The 20,094-nt window shown below is 47.2% G+C and overlaps 1 long non-coding RNA gene across 1 annotated transcript in view; it reads left to right on the top strand.

Moving 5' to 3' along the window:
• The first annotated feature begins 5,608 nt into the window (after positions 1-5,608).
• The window catches only part of LOC138989969 (uncharacterized), a 30,949-nt gene continuing 16,463 nt past the window's right edge, over positions 5,609-20,094 (top strand). Inside the window, exon 1 of the long non-coding RNA XR_011466159.1 lies at positions 5,609-5,691. This is a non-coding gene — a long non-coding RNA (uncharacterized lncRNA). The remainder of the gene's footprint in view (positions 5,692-20,094) is intronic.

Here is a 20,094-nt window from a genome sequence, read left to right as displayed (position 1 = left end):
GCTTGGACACCAGCAGAATTTAACTCATAGCTTGGTGGAAGCATTATGCGTGTGTATGTGTTTAACTTTGGGCTGCAAATAATGGTAAATGAAGAGCTCAGAACATCAGCTGTATATCCATTTTTAATACTGTGAGACTTTTAAAGATGCAAGGGTTCGCTTCAGTCTAATCAGCTGCACACAGGATGGAGGCTCAACTGAGAGGCTTTGGTGATCCCACACGCAGCATAAAAATCAGTGAGGCTGGAGCCCTGGGCAGATTCTAACTAGGAAAGCCCTAGAACATGCATCTCGTTAACGCCTCCCTTGCTGTTCCTCCTAATCTCCCCTGTTTACTGAAGTCTTCCACTCCCATCCTTAAATTCCCTTTCTGACTATACTAATCCTGATTCACATTCTTATCTTCATTCCTCTTTGAAATTTCTCTTGAATCCTCAAACCACCAGTTAACTATAGGATTGTAATCAGGGCAGCTCAAGGCTGGTGGAACCTTAGAAAAGGTATTCACCTTCACTTTAAAAAAGGTTAAGGTTCACTTCACCTTCACTCTTCTTCAAGGGAAGGGGTTCCTTAGAAAGTGTCTGTCCCTGGTGGCCCTCCACTTCTGCTTGAGCACTTCTGGTGATGGAATACTCATTACCTTCTGTACTGTGTACTACTCAGGAACTTGTGCTCTGGAACTAAACAGGTTGGGTTTGACATCTACTCTGCTGCTTACTCATTGGTTGGTTTTTTTCCTTTTTTGGCAGTTTTTGCAACTTCTCTGAGGGCTTTCATCCAAAATGGAGTTACTCATCATATCTAGTTAGGGCTTCCCTAATAGCTCAGTTGGTAAAGAATCCACCTGCAATGCAGGAGACCCTAGTTCAATTCCTGGGTCAGGAAGATCCACCGGATAAGGCATAGCCTACCTATTCCAGTATTCTTGGGCTTCCCTTGTGGGTCAGCTGGTAAAGAATCCACCTGCAATGTGGGAGACCTGGGTTCGATTCCTGGGTTGGGAAGATCCCTGGAAAAGGGAAAGGCTACCCACTCCAGTATTCTGGCCTGGAGAATTCCATGGACTGTAAAGTCCATGGGGTGGCAAAGAGTCGGACATGACTGAGCAACTTTCACTTTCACTTTCAGGGTTTTTGACCTAGCCTTGGGTTTTGACCAAGGTTGTGCCTTTTAGAGGCTAGCATTTATAAAAGTTTCTTTCAGAGGAATTGTGCCTTTTCACTTTTAAAGAAGTCAAGGTTTAGAGTTACCTAAATTATGAAATAAAACCCACATACCTGGCTCAGTGATAAAGAATCTGCTTGCCGACACAGGAGATAAGGGTTTGATCCCTGGGTCAGGAAGATCCCCTGCAGAAGAGAATGGCAACTCGCTCCAATATTCATGCCTGGAGAATCCCATGAACCACGGAGCCTGGTGGGCTACAGTCCATGGGGTCACAAGAGTCAGATGGGACTGAGCAACTAACACTTTCACTTTTTCCACTTCACCAGGCTGGCCATCTGAGGGTGGAGGCTTGGGTCTAAGTTCTACTGATGACCAGTTTTATGATGCTGCCTGAGTTTCTGGACCTGTATTTTCCCCACCGTTACATGGGTGTTTTGACCTGAATGGCCATGGAGGTCCCTTCTACTCTAGAGTTCTGTGGTTTGAGTGGCCCATTAGTTTTCATGGTGAACTGGCAGAGATTCTAAATGTGAGGCTCAGATAGTGGTGGGGGGGGAAGGGGTTTCTGAGCAGAGGGGCTTATGCTGTTTGGTTACCCTCAGATCACACCATCCGGGTTTCAGGAAATGGACAGCAGTTTTCCATGGTTCTGAAAGAATCCTTTCTTCCTCTAACATCCTGTTTATTAGCTACAGTGCTGTATTTTGAAGGCCCTAAAAGCCCCATAAAGGGATGATTTGGGGTGAGGCAGCTGAGGAATGCACTGACTTTAAGAGCGTATTGGTAGTATTTCATAAAAATAAATCAACTTTTACCTTTTATGGGAACAAACATTTTCAAGTGGGAAAATTGTGTTTTTTTTCCCCCCTCTACTCTAATTCTTAGAAAAGTCCTGCAAAAATGGTACCCAGTAGAGTCCTTTGAGCATTCCTGCCTCTTTACTTTACTGTTGAAGTCCTTGTAGGATGGTTTTACTTTTGTTAAGTGACAGTGTTTAAATGTTGATCCGTGTCAACAGAACACCGAAGCCATCAATGCATAATTGCATTAATATTAATTCTCATTTCAATGAGAAAGCTGCTTTATAATCACTTGTTATTTAACCTTGACTGGAACCTTTCCAGGAAAAAAAGAGGACCAGTTGGCAGATCTGAGCCATTGTACTATCTCTCCATGTAGGGAAAGAACAGGAGAGAATGGCAAGCCTCTCCATCACACAATGTGGTACTGGGCACACATCAAGATTTTCATCAAAAAAAGGGAGATTGGTACTTTTTGCTGGATGTAAGAATCTAGACCTAAGCCAACTCAGGGGGAAATGTAGAGAAGTTTTTTGTTGAGTGTAGTTAGGAGATCCTGACTCAAGACAGATGAACCCTGGGGTGACTCGCATTTCGATGCACTTCCTGATGCAGTGATGTGTGTGGCAAAGTTTTCTCTTGGAGAAAGTCACTTCGTCTTGGGGTTGGGAACAAGGTGTCGGGAACAAGGTATCTTCCAATGGGGGAAGCGTCCCTCGCAGATCCATACAGTGATTGAGGAGGGAGTGAGGACCATGGCCTGAGGTCTCCCAGTTGGTGCCGGAAAACTGCTGTTTTGCACATCTTGCCATAGGAACATGGCCAGCTGGCCCCTCCCTCCCGAGGTGGGGAAGTGAGTACTGTGGAAATCTGGGTACAGCAGGGAGCTTATAGGAAAGAATATTTCTCATCATGCAGAATCTCAAAGCCTGGCCTGTTCCTTGAGGTGGTGAGACATTTAGGCTGTATCTGTATTTTACTTCATTCCTTTGTGATTAAATTGCCAATGGTGTTGCCTTGACTCTGGTCAAGGAGATCTCCTGACTTGCTCTTCTGCCGGGAGACACGCCGGGAACTCAGATTGTCTCAAGAGCAGCAGAGGCCAAGGCCTCTGTTGTTAGAGCACCTGGCGAGCCTGGGTCAGCATCCTAAATTCAGCGACTGCTGATTCAGCCTGCCTCTCCTTGCAGCTTGGAGAATAACTGATGCATCCTGGAAACTTCTGGAAAATATTCTGATCTTGGAAAATTGATTTTATATGTACTAATGTGAGATCTTTTAGTAAGTGAAGCATCACAATCATGGTGTGTGAACCTTTAAAAGTGACAGGATTTCCTTTTTCTTGTGTCTATAACCCAAGACGGGGCTTAGTTGAAAATGCTTTTGCATGTGGAGGGGAACTGGGGTGGACCATGACTGTGTGAGACCAGGCTCCTTGGGGAACAAGTGGGAACTGGGGTTTCAGAATTCTTCCCTGAATCTGAGTTGGGGAAATTATGTCATTTCTAAAGAAGCCAGGAAATTGATTTCTCTTCCATTGCTCTGCTTCCCATGTGTTTTCTTTCTGAGGACAAGACAGAGCCCAGGTTTCTGCCTCTGCCTCCCTCCCGTCTTCCCATATAGCTGCTCCCCATTCATCAGGGCCTTTGTGGTCCTTACTTTTTCACTGGTAAGTGTCTATTCCTTTCTGAAAGCCACCTTCTTTCTTTGGCCATCAGGGACTTCCTGGGTGGCACTAGTGGTAAAGAAAGCCCCTTCCAATGCAGGAGACATAAGACATCAGGGTTTGATCTCTGGGTCGGGAAGATCCCCTGGAGGAGGGCACGGCAACCCACTGTAGTATTCTTGCCTGGAGAATTCCACGGACAGAGGAGCCTAGCAGGTTACAGTCCATAGGGTTGCACAGAGTTGAACACAACTGAAGCAACTTAGCTCACATGCATGCATAGCTCCTCCCCTCCCCTCCCATCACTATGACTGTCTCTGTTTTTTGCATGCAGAGTCTTTGGACAGGAGACTTGAGGGGGTGGGATGATGTCGGGGTTTCCGAGGTTCTATCTTTCCACAAGCCAAAGCTGAGTTAACATCCAAGAACCTTCCTCTTGAGGGACCGGGTGCTTGCTCCCAGCTGCCATCTGGGAAGATGGGCCAAGATGCTATTGACAGCATCCTCTCGGGGGTCTCTGGAAAACAGCAAGCAAAGCCACTCTCCATCATGCTGAGTTCAACTGGCTATCCAGCAGGCATTCCCTGAGGGGCCAACATGTGCCAGGCGCTGGGCTCCATGGTCATGAACCCACCATGCTTCCTACTTTGAGGTTCGCAGCCTCTCTAACAAGACAGGATACCCACAGGGAAAACTGCCTTATCTAAGACCTAGGATTCGCGTCTGCCACAATTACTTCACAGCAAGGCATCCATACCTGTTTTGATGAATGATTAAATGAAAGAAGTGCCAAATGGCTACTAGGAAGGAATTTCCAGGAGGAAAAGTGCTCTGAGATCTGGGAAAATCAACAGAGAATGTTTGGTGATTGGGTAGCCCTGCAAGACCTGCAGGGGATGAGCAGACAGAGAAGAGGGGAGGGCTTTCCTGGCCAGAGAGGACTGACCTCAAGGCTGGGAGGAACAGGGAAGAACAGAAAGGGAGCTGATATATATGTATACAAATATATATACATATTTCTTTTAAAAACTTCTTTAGTTTTTTTCCTCATTTTACTCTTTTCAACCCATTTTTGCTACTGCCACCCCACCATACTCTGATTTCCTCTTTGATATTGCGTTATTTTAAAAACAGGCTGGGGAAGTACTGCATTTTAAAGCCTCTCTTGCCTGCCAAGCTGTGCTCCCAAGTCCTCTAAACTCCACATGCAGCCAGAATAACTTGAGGATGAAGCTCATTAATAATGTGCATGAGAAATCACATCTCTCCAGGAGGCCAGGAGAGGGGGAGACTCTGCCCCTGTCATCAAGCTTTCAGAAATGGAGCTCACAAATAGGACATCCCGTCTCCACTGCCTGAAGGTCTGGGGCTGTCCACACAGGTGTCCTGGGGGGACATTTCTTGGGTGAAATTTCTCCATCCGAGTGGGGCCTCAACCATAAGAGCTTGCTGTCCCTAAGCGTCGTTGCTTCCTGGCCCGGCATCTTCATAGATATTTCCAGTTGGAGGAGGGGGATTTCCAATGGCATGTCACTTAGTATGAGTGCACCCATTAGTTATAATTAAACAGGCTGCTGCAGTGATGACAAATAAATTTAGCACCAAAAGGACTGTGTGGATATTCAGAGCCAGAATGGTGGCCTTCAGACAACAAATCCACCAGGTTTTCCAGCTCTGGAGGGGGCTCAGGGGAGGGGTGTCTCCTCCTGGATGGATGACCTCACATTCTCAAAAGGCGATGCTTCCTGAGAACAGCTGGATCTTGAGTCTATTTCAGACAACATCCTCAAGCCCTGGGACCCTGGGAGCATCTCCTTACTTTTTCTAATATTTGTGAGCCATTTCCCCACCCCCTGCTTCTTTCTGCATGCATTTGCATCATCCATCTCTGACTTCTTTCTAGGAGGTAAAGAGGCCTGCTGTTCACAGTAGAATTTCCCTGTGATTGGCCACCATCAGTGCCCACACGCCTACAGGGTCCCGAGGAAGAGCCCATGTGGACACCTCAGCCCTTACACTGGACCACTTTTGGTGGTCTCACCAGCCAGCCATCATCAGGTGAGGCTAAATCCCATTTTGTGTGCTTGTGGTGAACATATTATATCCTGGATACCCCCACCTGGCTATTTGCTTTTATGTTTCAGAAGGCTACTTTGTTATGCCTTTGATATCCCCTAGGCTCCACATAGGCAGTGTTTCACTAGGCTGCTTGAAATATGGACACAAAATTTGGGGAATGGGGGAGAGTATCAGAACTTAACACAGAATAAATTGGGAGAGGGATGATGGATGATGGGAAGGTTCCCTGGGTAGACGGCAGGGAATCAAAAGGAAAGACTGTCGTTTGCAATAATATGAGTCAATACAGAATGAGCATGACGGTGTGTTAGTTGCTGTGCGGGTCCTTTGTATGAGGGCAGCGCGGGGAGACAGCGGAGAGCACGACCATCATAATTTGGTGCTTGATGGCCTGGCTTTGAAGCTTAGCTTTGCGGCTAACTTAGTAGGCTGACCTTAAGCAAGTCGCTTACCTTTCCTGTGCCTTATCCTGCATCTGTAAAATGGGGGCTAATAGTATTGCCTCCCTCCTGGGATTGCTGTGACAACTAAGTGACACGATTTATGTGAAGCATACAGAATAGGATCTGTATCTTGTGAAGGTTAGTGAGTTTTGTCACCTCAGGACGTCCCCACCTTTAGGCGTCATTAGCTTCACAATTTTGCTAGAGTCATACACCCATGTATTCACTTGATATTCAAAGACCATGTAAGTTTTTTAAAAATTATGAATATAATGTATTGAAAAGTACAAAAAGCATAAATCAAGACATCATCACGAAATGTCAAGAAGCAGAACAGGGCAAGGGCCTTGGACACTCTCCTCATGCTCCCTGACTGCTTCGCCAGAGGTGCCTCTGTCCTGCCTCTCACTCTTTTGTTTGGTTTGCTCATTACACATATGGAATCAGAGAGTGTGCATGTGTTTGAGTATGTCTGATTTCTTTTATTAATTAATTTTTTGGCTGTGCTAAGTCTTCATTGTTATGGGCTTTTTCTAATTGCAGCAAGCAGGTGCCACTCTAGTTGCGGTGCGTGGGCTTCTCGTCACAGCAGCTTCCCTGGTTGCAGAGCATGGGCTCTAGACCTACGGCTCAGTAGCTGTGGCTCACGGGCTTAGTTGCCTCGAAGCATGTGGAATCTTCCTGGACCAGGGATCAAACCTGTGTCCCCTGCATTGGCAAGCATACTCTCAACCAGTGGACCACTGGGGAAGCCCTGTGTGTGTCTGATTCCTCTAATTCAATGTGGTGTTTGAGAGCATGGCTCTGATTGCGTACAACTGGGGATCTTTCATTTTCCTTACTGTGTAGGATCCCATTGCATGATTATAGCACCGTTATGTATTTATTCTGCTGTTATTATTTACTTATTTATTCTGCTGTTTGTGAACATTTTTTGTGTTGTTTCCAGTTTCTATTGCAAATAATGGTAGTATTAACATCTTTGTACATACTTATTAAAACACTTGTATGCTGAAGATATATTTAGGAGTATAATTGCTGGGTTATGCACTGTGACATTCAGTTGCAGGAGATAGTGTCAAATCGGCCTTCCAATGGTTGTGCCATTTCATCTGTTTTGTAATCTTTTATTGATTTGTAGAAATTCTTTATATATTCTGTATACAAGCTCATTTGTCCCTTTGTCAGTAACATGTATTACAAATACCTTTCATGATCTGTGTAGACTTAAATGTTAGGTTTATCTTAAGTATCTGTGTGAAATTGAATTTGATATTATTTTTTACTGAAAGATATATGTATACTAGATCAAAGTTTGCCCCTGCTCCAACTAAAATAATTTTCTCTACTCCTGATGGTATGCCTTATCATTCTTTAGGAAACATCGATTATTTCATTTAGTCCTCACAAAGAATCTATTAGGTAGGTACCATGGTAACCCCTGTGTTCTAGGTTTGGCATTGGAGGCAGAGAGGTGTCAAAATTTACCCAAAGACACAGCTGACATGAGGACCAGGTGTAGTGCTTGCAGAGCTCATATTGTTTCTATCATGTCACTGATCAGCAGGCTATTTTATCGTCTCTTATATGCCCTGAATCCTCGAGAGACCCACTGTATTTCCACAGAGTCCTGAGTGCAGTGAGGCCCTCAGCAAACATTTGGGCGTAAATGAATAGATGGATGGATAGATGAATACGTGGATGAATGAGTTGGTAGATGGGTGAATGGGTGAATGGAAAGATGGATGATGTCGAGAGTCAGTGTTTTCACAAAATCTCCCTGCCCAGGGAGGAGTCCATTCTCAGGCCAGTCCCTGCCGTCACCCCACAACAGCCCTGCCATGGCCCTTCTCTCCTCAATGGGCTTCAAGGGAAAAGGTAAGAACAGAACTGGAGCTGAGGTCAGGATGTGGCAGTCCCAGCCTTGCCTTTGCTGGGGAGAAGTGTACTGGCGACCCACTCTAGTACTCTTGTCTGGAAAATCCAATGGACGGAGGAGCCTGGTGGACTGCAGTCCATGGGGTCTCTAGGAGTCAGACATGACTGAGTGACTTCACTTTCACTTTTCACTTTCATGCATTGGAGAAGGAAATGGTGTTCTTGCCTGGAGAATCCCAGGGGCGGGGGAGCCTGGTGGGCTGCCGTCTATGGGGTCGCACAGAATCGGACACGACTGACGTGACTTAGCAGCAGCAGTGTGATCACATCTTTACCAACGCAGGGGCTCTTTTAGGAACTCTTGCTCACAGAGGAAGCAGACACTTGTGGTCTGCCTGCTCTGATGGGTTGTTATACCAGCTCTGTCTACATATCCAGACTTGGGATATGGGCGCTCCTCTGGGGTGCCTTTCATGCCACGGATGGGGGACCATTCTCTGCTCTATATCTAGGAAGACAATGGGCAGATTCAAGAATTGGTTCCTGTGTCCTTGAGACCCGTTGCATTTGATCTCGCTTCACTCACACTTTCGTTTGCACAGCAGAATTTGCCCTTGTTCACTTGAACATTTTCTAGCTCTGTCCCAGGAGCTGATCTGGGTGTTTCTGTAGAAAGGATGGTAAATTGGATTCTGTCTAAAGAGCACAGATGAGGATCCCACAGGGAGAGCTCTGCTAGAGATTGGGATGGGGTGATTATGAGCGTCACTGTTCCTGGTTTGAACTCTCTCTTGAGGCATTTGTTGAAACTTTGTTCATACTAAGTAGCTACCAGAACCTTTTTCCATTCTGAGGGCTGGTGACATGCTGTTCTGGACTCTTTCTGAGCACTTGCCTGGGAAAGTGCTTGTTGTATTTAATAAATTGTGTTGATTTATTGCCTTCATTGAACTGCCGAAGTCCTCTGTATTATCAGAGGTGATGGCCTTCTTAGGAAAACATGGAGGGTCTCTTCATTAGCATCCATTTTTCTATGAGGCTTTGGAGGGTGAAATACCGAGATGCACAGTGTTCATTCTGGTTATATATTGAGCACCATCAGGGTGAACAATGGCTTCCGTATAAATCAGGTGGAAGGAAAGAATAGAGGCCATTTGCTACAGGCTTGCAGGAGTTTTGTGATGAAACGAGCAGGCTACTTTTCTTTCCTTCGGTGATGACAAGCTCCTCTCTTAATTTTCCACAAGGGAGTAGCGGCAGGCGGAAGGAGCTCTTGGGGGAGAAGCACACCTCCGCAGGCAGATCGGTTTATGATGTTTCAGCACATCCCACTTAAGGCTTGTGCTGTGACAGCAGGTGAATCACTTGGCACGGTTGCACCTGTGCTTCTTGTCTGTGTTAGTTGGTGCCCTGACCCTCACAGTGACAACAAGCTTTCTTTGTATCCCTCTGCTTCTTGCCCCAGATCCAGCTCAGTCTGAGACTGGCTCTGAGGCTTCCTGCATGCATCAGACCCCAAGTTTCAGGGAGAAGTCCAGATGAGCCTGAGAGAGATGCCAAGAACCTCGGGGGGCAATGATGCTTGACACTCCCATCACTTTCCTAGGACCTGCCTTAGGCTTCTATCTTCTTCTGGGAGAAACCTCGTACAGTCTGGTACCTGCTTTCACCTCCTTACTGAAGATGCTGTGGGCTTAGGAGCACTATCCCTGGAGCTTTAGATCCTGACAACTGCAGATCCTTCTGTCTTTCTCATGGATGTGTCTGTCAAGCACTCAAAGCTCTGTGGATCTTTTCCACATCTGGATAGAAGCACTTACTGCTCCTTATACACTTAGAGGAGAACACACTTCCACTCCAGGGGAACTCAGGCCAGCACCTGTGGGGACCAGAGACAGTTCTGAGTTTGAATCTAGCCAAGCTGTGTGACCTTGGGCAGATTACTTAGTTTCTCTGGGTTTTGGGCCCCTTATTTGCATGAGGGGGATAATAATGCCACACTCAAAAGACTATTGCAAGGACTAAATGAGCCCATATTTGCCAAGTGCTTAGCAGCGTCTGACACATAATGCTTGTTCAAACAATGCCAGCTATGATTATTAGCAAAGTTTTCATAAATGCTCGTTAAGCAGGGGGTACTTATAGCTGTAGCCAATGTGCCCTGTTAACTGTAGGCTCTAAGAGTAAAATGGTGAGTGAAATGAGATACCCCTGCCTGCAAGGAACTTCAGTTCAGTTCAGTTCAGTTGCTCAATCATTTCCAACTCTTTGTGACCCCATGGACCACAGCACGCCAGACCTCCCTGTCCATCACCAACTTCTGGAGTTTACTCAGACACACGTCCATTGAATCAGTGATGCCATCCAACCATCTCATTCTCTGTTGTCCCCTTCTCCTCTCCCCTTCAATCTTTCCCAGTATCAGGGTCTTTTCAAATGAGTCAGTTCTTTGTGTCAGGTGGCCAAAGTATTGGAGTTTCAGCTTCAGCCTCAGTGCTTCCAATGAATATTCCAATGAAAGCAAGAAACTTAGTGTTCAGCAGATAAGGCTGGAAGTGAAACAGACAATTAAAATACAGCATGAGAAGTAATATGGGTGGTGGTGGTTGTCACTGATCATTGTTGTTCAGTCGCTCAGTCATGTCTGCTTTGCGACATAGACACCATGGATGCTTTGTGACACCATAGACGCCAGGCCTCCCTGTCCTTCACCATCTCCGGAGCTTGCTCAAACTCATGTCCATTGACTCAGTGATGCCATCCAACCATCTCGTCCTTTGTCGTTCCCTTATTCTCATGCCCACAGTCTTTCCCAGTATTGGGGTCTTTTCCAATAGTTGGCTCTTCACATCAGGTGGCCAAAGTATTGGAGCTTCAGCTTCAGCATCAGTCCTTCCAATGAATATTCAGGATTGATTTCCTTTAGGATTGATGGGTTTGATCTCCTTGCAGTCCAAGGGACTCTTAAGAGTCTTCTCCAACACCGCAATTCAAAAGCATCAATTCTTTATGGTACAACTCTTACATCCGTACATGACCACTGAAAAAACCATAGCTTTGACTATACGGACTTTTGTAGGCAAAGGGATGTCTCTGCTTTTTAATACAATGTCTAGGTATCACTGATCATAGGATGAGCATATAGGAAGGGCTTCTAATCCAGTCTAAGATCTGGGTATTGGCCCTCCTCAGGCTGAGCCAAGCCTCCAGAAGCTGACCAGGACAGGACAGGCTAAGGAGTAAAGGCAGTGTTGGAAGCCTTCTGTTTATAGCTGAGCAATTAGAGGTAAAATCTTCACACTCCGCTAACTCTGGCCAACCAGAAAAACCTTCCACTCCCATGATGTCACTCAGCCCTTTAAAAATTGATCAGCCTAATTTCTCTTAGTGACTGTCATCTTTCTTCCCTGCTGGAATGGGCACCCCCTACAGGCAAAGCTCAGGGCTGTCAGTTACATCCATAGCACTCAGCATAGGGTGTGATAAATTTAATACTTTGGGCACCTGATATAAAGATCTGACTCATTGGAAAAGACCCTGATGCTGGGAAAGATTGAAGGCAGGAGGAGAAGGGATGACAGAGGATGAGATGGTTGGATGGCATCACCGACTCAGTGGACATGAGTTTAAGCAAGTTCCAGGAGATAGCGAAGGACAGGGAAGCCTGGCATGCTGCAGGCCATGGAGTCGCAAAGAGTCAGATTTAGCGACTGAATTGAACTGAACTGAACTGATATTAATACATTAAGTGAGATGGAGAAGACATTGAGATTTGCCACACTTTGCCTTTCAGAAATGCCCAGTTAAAACTACTGGGGGTGACCAGCAGAGTCAGTTCTCTATGCCCCCTTCCTCTTCTCTCCTTCTCACAGCTGGGGCCTGACTCACAGTGGGGAGGCTCTGGGCCCCTCCGACCACCAGGCTTGGAGCTGAGCTGGGAGTTGTACTCATCTAGGCAAAGTAGGAGCCTGCAGCCCCCTCCTGAAGCTGGTTTCGGCCCTTTTGCTCTGGCAGGGGGCTCCTGGCTGTTCAAGGCTGCTGTACTTCGTATCTGATAATCGATGCTGCCCTTATCTTGGGAGGAAATGCTGCCCAGTGATATCACACACTGAATCGATTAAAAGCAGAACTTTGAACTTGTCTGTTTGGAGAGGTCCCTGTAGAGTGAATCACTCAGTCCTCCTTTAATGCGGTCCAGATGCCTGCCAGAGACCCCATCTGCAGCTCAGGAGCAGCTCCATGGCAGGGCCAGAATATCCTGAGTTTTCACAGGTTGCCTGGGGCCAGAGCCAGAGGGTTTGTTTATCTACAATGACATCACCTTCTTCAACCTACCCATCCCCCTTCAATTTTTGGTTTTGACTCACTTCAAAGAGAGAGACTTCCACGTTTTCTCTGCTTTTTCTGTTTTGTTTTAGCTTTGTGTTTTAATCCAATGCTTTACCATTGCTCTACATTCTTTGTAGAGAAAATCCCCAACAGATGGCTATTTGTATCCATTGCAATTTTCCCAGCCCTCAGCTATGTGGGAGGTGGAGGTCTCGTAACTCAAAAATGAGGCTAGGAAAAAGAGGAGTTCAGGAAGTATGTGATCAAGGCTGAGTTTGTGCTATGGACACCTGGGGATTCAAGAGTCCTGAGGGAGACACATGTGGCCTAGAAAGGCCAGGAAGACTTTTATCAAGGAAGTGGGACTGGAATTGGGTCTTGAAGAAGGAAGGAAGGATTTGAAGAGAGCTGGGGTAGGGATGCTTTGAAGAGCACTGGTGATGGGTAGCTTGATAAAGCACAGAGCTGATGGTGAGTAAGTAAGACCAAGGAGAAGGAGCAGGCACTGTCAGAGGTATAGGTAGGCAGGCTTAAATGTGATGGTCGGAGAGCAGAGTATGCTGAGTATGATGGTTCATTTGTGTGTCATCCTGGCTAAGCTATGGTGCCCAATTATTTGGTCAAACACTACTGGAGATGCTGCTGTCAAGGTATTTTTTTAGATACTATTTTAATCAGTAAATTTTGGGTAAAGCAGATTATGGTCCATAAAGTGGGTGACCCTCACCCAATCAACTGAGGCTTTAAGCGTAAAGACCAAAGTTTTCAGAAGAAGGGATTCTCCTCAAGACCATCACACTGACAGCCTATCAGTGTTTCCAGCCTGCTGCCCTGCAGAATTCAGACTCAAGACTGAAGCACCCACTCTTAATTACCAGCCTACCAGGCTGCCTTACAAATTTCAGACTTGCCAACTGCCCTCCCCACAGTCCCATGAGCCAGTTGCTTAAAATAAATCTTTCCCTCCGTATATCCACTTAGATCCTTTTGTTTCTCTGTAGCACCCTGGCTACCACCCGGATCAGAGCCAGGCTTGCCGGAGTGATTGTAGTCCAAGGGCAGTTTTGGAGAGCCAGGCTCCATTCGCCATGTATTTGAGGACTAGATACTGAGTCAGATTCTGCAACCAGGTTCCATGGCCACGAGACTCTGCCCAGAGGACCTCACACAAAGGGAATCCCAAGGACTCTAAATAGGAGCTTCCATGCAGAAATGTGACAAGGATTCTGGGTGGAGCCTGGCTCACGCCCAGTTTTTTCCCTTCTTGCATGGACTTGGTTTTAATTGACAAAAAGTCCTACTACCAGTGGATGTTTTCTTGTTAAAACCGACACTTGCATTCTGTCGTGCAGCAAAAAGATTACTTTTTTTTTTTTTTTTGGCAAGCAGGCCTTGGATTTTTCTGAGCTAGCTGTGTGAGAGACAGCCCTCCTGAAGGCCACTGTGCAAGTGAGTCCCTGCAAAAACATGCCTACGCTGTCAGGTGCGGGGAGAAATGTCTTTAGTAAGAGTAGGTCACGGAACGAGACTTCCCCACTGCAGTGTGGATGGGCAGGGGGGGTTTCCACAAGGACAAGTCTTAAGAATCTCCGTAAAAATGCATGACTCCATCTGTCTCCTCTCTCTTCTTTGGCTTCAGATGAGCTGAGCCATTTAAAAATTCCCCAACGAGAGACCCTAGACACCAGAAGAAGTGATGAACAGATTTTCAATTTGGCCCGATTTACATGAATTTTTTTTTTTTTTTGGCAGTGGAAATCATTGTCTGAACTAGAGGTTGGAGATGGGGATTCGGTCTTCCCTAGAAGAGGCATATTCTTGATTGGTCTGGACAGACTGCTGGTGCTCTGAGTGAGCTCTAACCTCAGTTTCTGAAAAGGAGGAAGATGTGGCAAAGAGGGAGATGGTGATTGGTCTGGACAGACTGCTGGTGCTCTGAGTGAGCTCTAACCTCAGTTTCTGCAAAGGAGGAAGATGTGGCAAAGAGGGAGATGGTGATTGGTCTGGGAGAGGAAATTGATGATCTGAGTGGTGAAGAATCTGCCTGCTAACGCAGGGGACATAAGAGATGTGGGTTCAATCCCTGAGTTGGGAAGATCCTCTGGAGAAGGAAATGGCAGCCAACTCCAGTATTCTTGCCTGGGAAATCCCATGGACAGAGGAGCCTGGTGGGCGATAGTCCATGGGGTCCCAAAGAGTTGGACACATCTGAGCATGCAGGCATACACACACGCTCGTGCTGACACTGTCCCTAAGCTGCCTCTGGGCCTTGACGCTGTGTCCTTTTCTCCAGCCTAAAGTGCAGTCCAGCCCCACGCCTGCTTCCCACAGTCCTTTATATAGAAGTACAGACATTCTAGGAGGCTGCTACAGCTCAGTGTCAAGGATCTTCCAACTCTGTAAGGTGTTTCCCCAGTGCCTTGTTCAAACCTTTCATCCTACCCAAGTGCCCTCCAACCTCTCTCTTCTTACCAAGTCAGATCCTGCCTCCTGGCCATGGAGGCTCAGCTCCTGTCCCCCGGACTCACCAAGATAGTGAGAGGAAGACTACCTCCTCCTAGGATGGTGCTCTTTGGGAATAAGATTCAGTTTGATCTGGAGAGGACTCTGAATTCACAGTACTCATCGCAACATAAACCTCAAGTCTAGATGAAAAAATGATTCCAGTCCCACAAGTGGGCAGGATGTCCATGTCCCCTGAGAAGACCTGGAGAGACACCAACTTTTGAGGGCCCGTCTTGACTCCTTCCTGCAGCCTTGTGAGGGCAAACCCACATCTGGAGCCTCAGTTCAGTTCAGTCACTCAGTCGTGTCTGACTCTTTGCGACCCCATGGACTGCAGCACATCAGACTTGCCTGTCCATTGCCAACTCCTGGAGTTTACTCAAACTCATGTCCATTGAATCAGTGATGCCATCCAATCATCTCATCCTCTGTCATTCCCTTCTCCTCCCACCTTCAATCTTTCCCAGCATTGGGGTCTTTTCAAATGAGTCAGTTCTTCACATCAGGTGGCCAAAGTATTGGAGTTTCAGATTCAGCATCAGTCCTTCCAATGAATATTCAGGACTGATTTCCTTTAGGATGGACTGCTTGGATCTCTTTGCTGTCCAAGGGACTCTCAAGAGTCTTCTCCAACACTGCAGTTCAAAAGCATCAATTCTTCAGTGCTCAGCTTTCTTTATAGTTCAACTCTCACATCCATACATAACTCCTGGAAAAACCATAGCTTTGACTAGACGGACCTTTGTTGGCAAAGTAATGTCTCTGCTTTTTAATATGTTGTCTAGGCTGGTCATAACTTTTCTTCCAAGGAGCAAGCGTCTTTTAATTTCATGGCTGCAATCACCATCTGCAGTGATTTTGGAGCCCCCCCAAAAATAAAGTCTGACACTGTTTCCACTATTCCCCCATCTATTTGCCATGAAGAGATGGGACCAGATGCCATGATCTTAGTTTTCTGAATGTTGAGCTTTAAGCCAACTTTTTCACTCTCCTCTTTCACTTTCATCAAGAGGTTCTTTAGTTCTTCTTTGCTTTCTGCTATAAGTGTGGTGTCATCTGCATATCTGAGGTTATTGATATTTCTCCCGGCAATCTTGATTCTAGCTTGTGCTTCATCCAGACCAGTGTTTCTTCTGATGTACTCTGCATTTAAGTTAAATAAGCAGGGTGACAATAAATAGCCTTGACATACTCCTTTCCCGATTTGGAACCAGTATGTTGTTCCATATCCAGTTCTAACTGTTGCTTCCTGACCTGCATACAGGTTTCTCAGGAGGCAGGTCAGGTGGCCCCTCTGGGGCCTAGGCATCACTTAAAGTCCCTTCAACAGGGCAGAAAAGAAAGGGCCAGCACTCTGTTCCGGGCGAGAAGGGAGAGCCGTGGGGAGGAGTGTTGCGGGGGGTCAGGGCCAGGGCAGGAGACGGGTCAGGGTTGGAGGGGGGTGCTCTGCTGTGTCCCTAGAGAGGCAGGACTTCCCTGTGGTGCCCTGGCCACACTGAGTACAGAACACCCCTCAGCCCTCGGGCACCGAGCCCCTGTCTCATCAGCCGTTGCCTTCTCCCTTCATAAGGTAGACTGAGAGGCTCGTCATTAAAGTGGTGTTGTCCAGAGAGAATTAAATGATAAAAATGATAAGACCAGCTCTTAATTAGAGCCCGTGGGGCTCCAGGCAAGGCCTGCAGGCAGTTTTTGAGAAAGGTCTGAGGGATCTCAGCATGCGGGCAGCAGGTGCCAGGCGACAGATTGGGCCGCGGGCACCACTCGGCCCTGTCATTTTACACATGAGAAAACCGAGGTCGTGGACAGGAAAGTTGCTCCCACTAGGTCTTGCAGGACCTATGCCCCAGTCTGGGGATCCCTCCACCTCAGCTCAGACTTCTCCAAGGGCTTCACATTGCCAGGATCTACCTACAGAGGGATGCTCTGTGGTTGGTACTTATGACAGCATTCATTCACCCAGTCATTCATTTGTTCAACACATATTACAGAGTGCCTTCCATGGGCCAGAGAGTGTTCTGGACACAGGATAGAGCTGTGAACAAAACCAGAAAAACAAACCTCCCCTCACAGAGTTATTACTGGTGCATATTTCTTCTGGTAGGGGGATGAGACATAAATTGAGCACACATTAAATACTGTGTCAGAAAGTGGTAAGGGCAGTGGAGAAAGTGTAGACAGGAGGGTGCAGGGTCCCCTCTGTGGGCTCTCTCTGGTCAGAGAGTGGTAGGAACTCTTGGGCAGTTGTAAGATCGGTGACAAGATTCCCCTGGGCCAACCCCTCACATCAGCCTCCCCCTGCCACACCTCCCACCCCCCCATGAAGTAGAAGGAGGATGGAGTTGGAGGCCACAGTTCACAAGACCATGGAGAGGTACCCAAGAGGCAGGGTCCTGGGGGCCAGGCCTGGGCTGTGGCGTGAGCTGGCGAGGTCAGGGTGAGCTTCCCCACAGAGGGGAGGCTGGGCTGGGCACTGAGGATGTGGCCTCGGGGAAAGGGCAGAAGGAAGGCTGAAGAAGATGGTCCTGGTTGGCTGGGGGGCAGCACGTGGGAAGGGAGGAAAAAGGGATGAGAGAGAAGGTGAAGCTGAGAAGCAGTGTTGGGGGGACAATGAAGAACCCACTAAGCAGGCTTTATCTCCCAGGCATGGAGGGCTCCCTGTGTTTACTGCTGGGGGATGATATCAGGAAGAAACCACCTTTAAAAAGGTCCCTCTGAAGAGATACAGAAGATGTTGGCACATATATACAATGGAATATTACTCAGCCATTAAAAAGAACTACTTTAGTTTGCTGTTAATGATCAGTTGTGAAGGACTCTGTGTGACTCCTTGGACTGTAGCCCACCAGGTTCCTTTATCCATGGAATTCTTCAGGCAATAATACTGGAGTGGGTAGCCATTCCCTTCTCCAGGGGATATTCCTGACCCAGGGATCAAACCTGGGTCTACTGCATTGCAAGCATATTCTTTATTGTCTGAGCTACTTAGATTGTCCCATTAAAAAGAATGAAATAATGCCATTTGCAAAAACGTGGATGGACCTAGAGATTGTCAAACTGAGTGAAGTAAGTCAGACAGAGAAGGAGAAATATCATATGGCATCCTTTATATGTGGAATCTAAAAAGAAATTACACAAATGAGTTTACAAAACAGAAAGAGACTCACAGACTTAGAGAACAAACACATGGTTGCTAGGAGGAAGAATGAGGGGAAGGAATAGGGAGTTTGGGAAAGTCATGTACACACTGCTGCATTTAAAATGGATAAGTAACATGGACCTATTGCGTAGCACAGGGAACTCTGCAGCCTAGATGGGAAGGGAGTTTGGGGGAGAATGGATACATGTATATTATGGTTGAGTCCCTTTGCTGTTTGCCTAAAACTATCACAAAATTGTTAATTGGCTATACCGCAATACAAAATAAAAAGTTTAAAAGAAGATGCCTATATCCACTTGTACATTTCTTTAAAAAATAAACGAAAATAAAAAGGTCCTTCTGCCAGGTACAGGAGAGTTGTGTTGGAGCAAGAAGTCATCTACGATCTAGGGCAGTGATGGTGAGATGGAGAGAGGGGATGGATGCAGAGGGAGAGGAAGGACCACAGGACTTGATCCCTGAGCTCCAGCTTCCTCCAGGCAAGGCTGATTGTCTAGGTTTTGGCGAGACCTGCAGGATCCTGTTTCACTGCTCTGTGCAGGTGGCAACTCTCCAAGATGGGAGAAGAGAACTGAGCACCCAGGGGAATTCTCCAGATGTCAAGTCTTGTTCTCTGACTGCCATATACACCTCCCAATCTCTGCTTCTATTTCCACCTTCACTGAGTCTGGCTCAGACTTGGACAGCTCAGATCCAGCAGACCCAGGGAGGTGGGGGGCGGTCCATTGGCAGGAAAATCTGGGGTCAGCCCAGGACTAGAGGAGATGCATGCGATCTATTCCTAGAAAACCAGCCAAGAAAATTTGGAGGCTTTTTATGTGTGGGGTCTAGCTACAGTGCTGGAAAGAAGCCCCAGGGCAGGCCTGGGTCCCTGCCAGTCAACAGGTACAGCTTGGGTAGGCTAGGACACCAGGGACCACTCTAAGGATCTGACTAGCCTGGGTCCCTTGGCGTGTTGCAGTCTGGCTTTTTATTGTCATTGTTCAGTCATTCAGTCATGTCTGATTCTAGCCAGAATTGTGTGTGACTATAGCCTGCCAGGTTCCCCTGTCCATGGGATTCTCCAGGCAAGAATACTGGGTGGGTTACCATTTTCTTCTCCAGGGGATCTTCCCAATCTAGGGACTGAAACTGTGTCTCTTGTTTGGCAGGCAGATTCTTTACCACTGAGCCACCAAGGAAGCCCCTGTATACCCCAAATTTTAGGGGGCCCTGTTACCCCCAAATTTTAGGGGTCTCTGTCATACTTCAGGGGCCCCTAAAATTTGGGAGTGTATAAGACCCAACCCAGTGCTTGGTGGTCCATCCCAAGAGTCTTTGCCTGTAGCCTGCACCAGACTCTGGGTCTGGTAGGGGAATCTTGCTTATGATTCCAAGCTTACTTAATGCCCCTGGTGGAATCCAGACAGGTATAACCAAAGCCACCACTGAACAGAACTGGGCTGGCTGTGATGGGGGCTCTGGGGACAGCCAGAATACTAAAGGAACATCCCAGGCCTGTTAGAGCCATGGCTGCTGTTTGAGTTGTAGCTGCTGAGGCCTCCGGACTCACCTTGGCTGGGAGAGCCCTAAGGTGGGACCTAGACTTTGGTGATGGGGAGGCTAGATGGAAAACTGAAGACTGAAAATGAAAAGTGGCCCACATTTAATGCAGCACAGGGGATAGACTTCTGCCACTCTCTTCCAGCCCACTGCCTGTTCCTTGACTCCCAGGGCTCTTAAGTGAACTATGAGCTCATGGAGGCCAGCACAGGACTGTCCAGACTGAGAGCCAGCCATCCGAGGCTGGGATTCTCCTCTGCCTCAGCCAGGCAGCTGCGCTGGGCTGTAGTTGGCTTCCCCACCCTCTCTGAGCAGACTGAGGTGGGTGTGTACTTTGTGCTTAATTATAGTGCTCATAACTAGAGAGGAGCTGCTGGGAAGCACATGTCATTTTGTTTGGGGATAATACGCACAAAGGCTGCAAAGTATCTATTAGATCGTCCCGTCCTGCCTCTGCCAGACGCGTGTCAGATCACATGTGCTTTTCTCCTGCCTGTGACTCAGGGAGGGATGGGGGCTGGGCGGACC

The sequence above is a fragment of the Bos mutus genome, chromosome 11, assembly GCF_027580195.1.
Source record: "Bos mutus isolate GX-2022 chromosome 11, NWIPB_WYAK_1.1, whole genome shotgun sequence".
Lineage (NCBI taxonomy): Eukaryota > Metazoa > Chordata > Mammalia > Artiodactyla > Bovidae > Bos > Bos mutus.
Note: the sequence above shows the minus strand (reverse complement) of the source record. Positions and strands in the feature narration are given on the sequence as shown.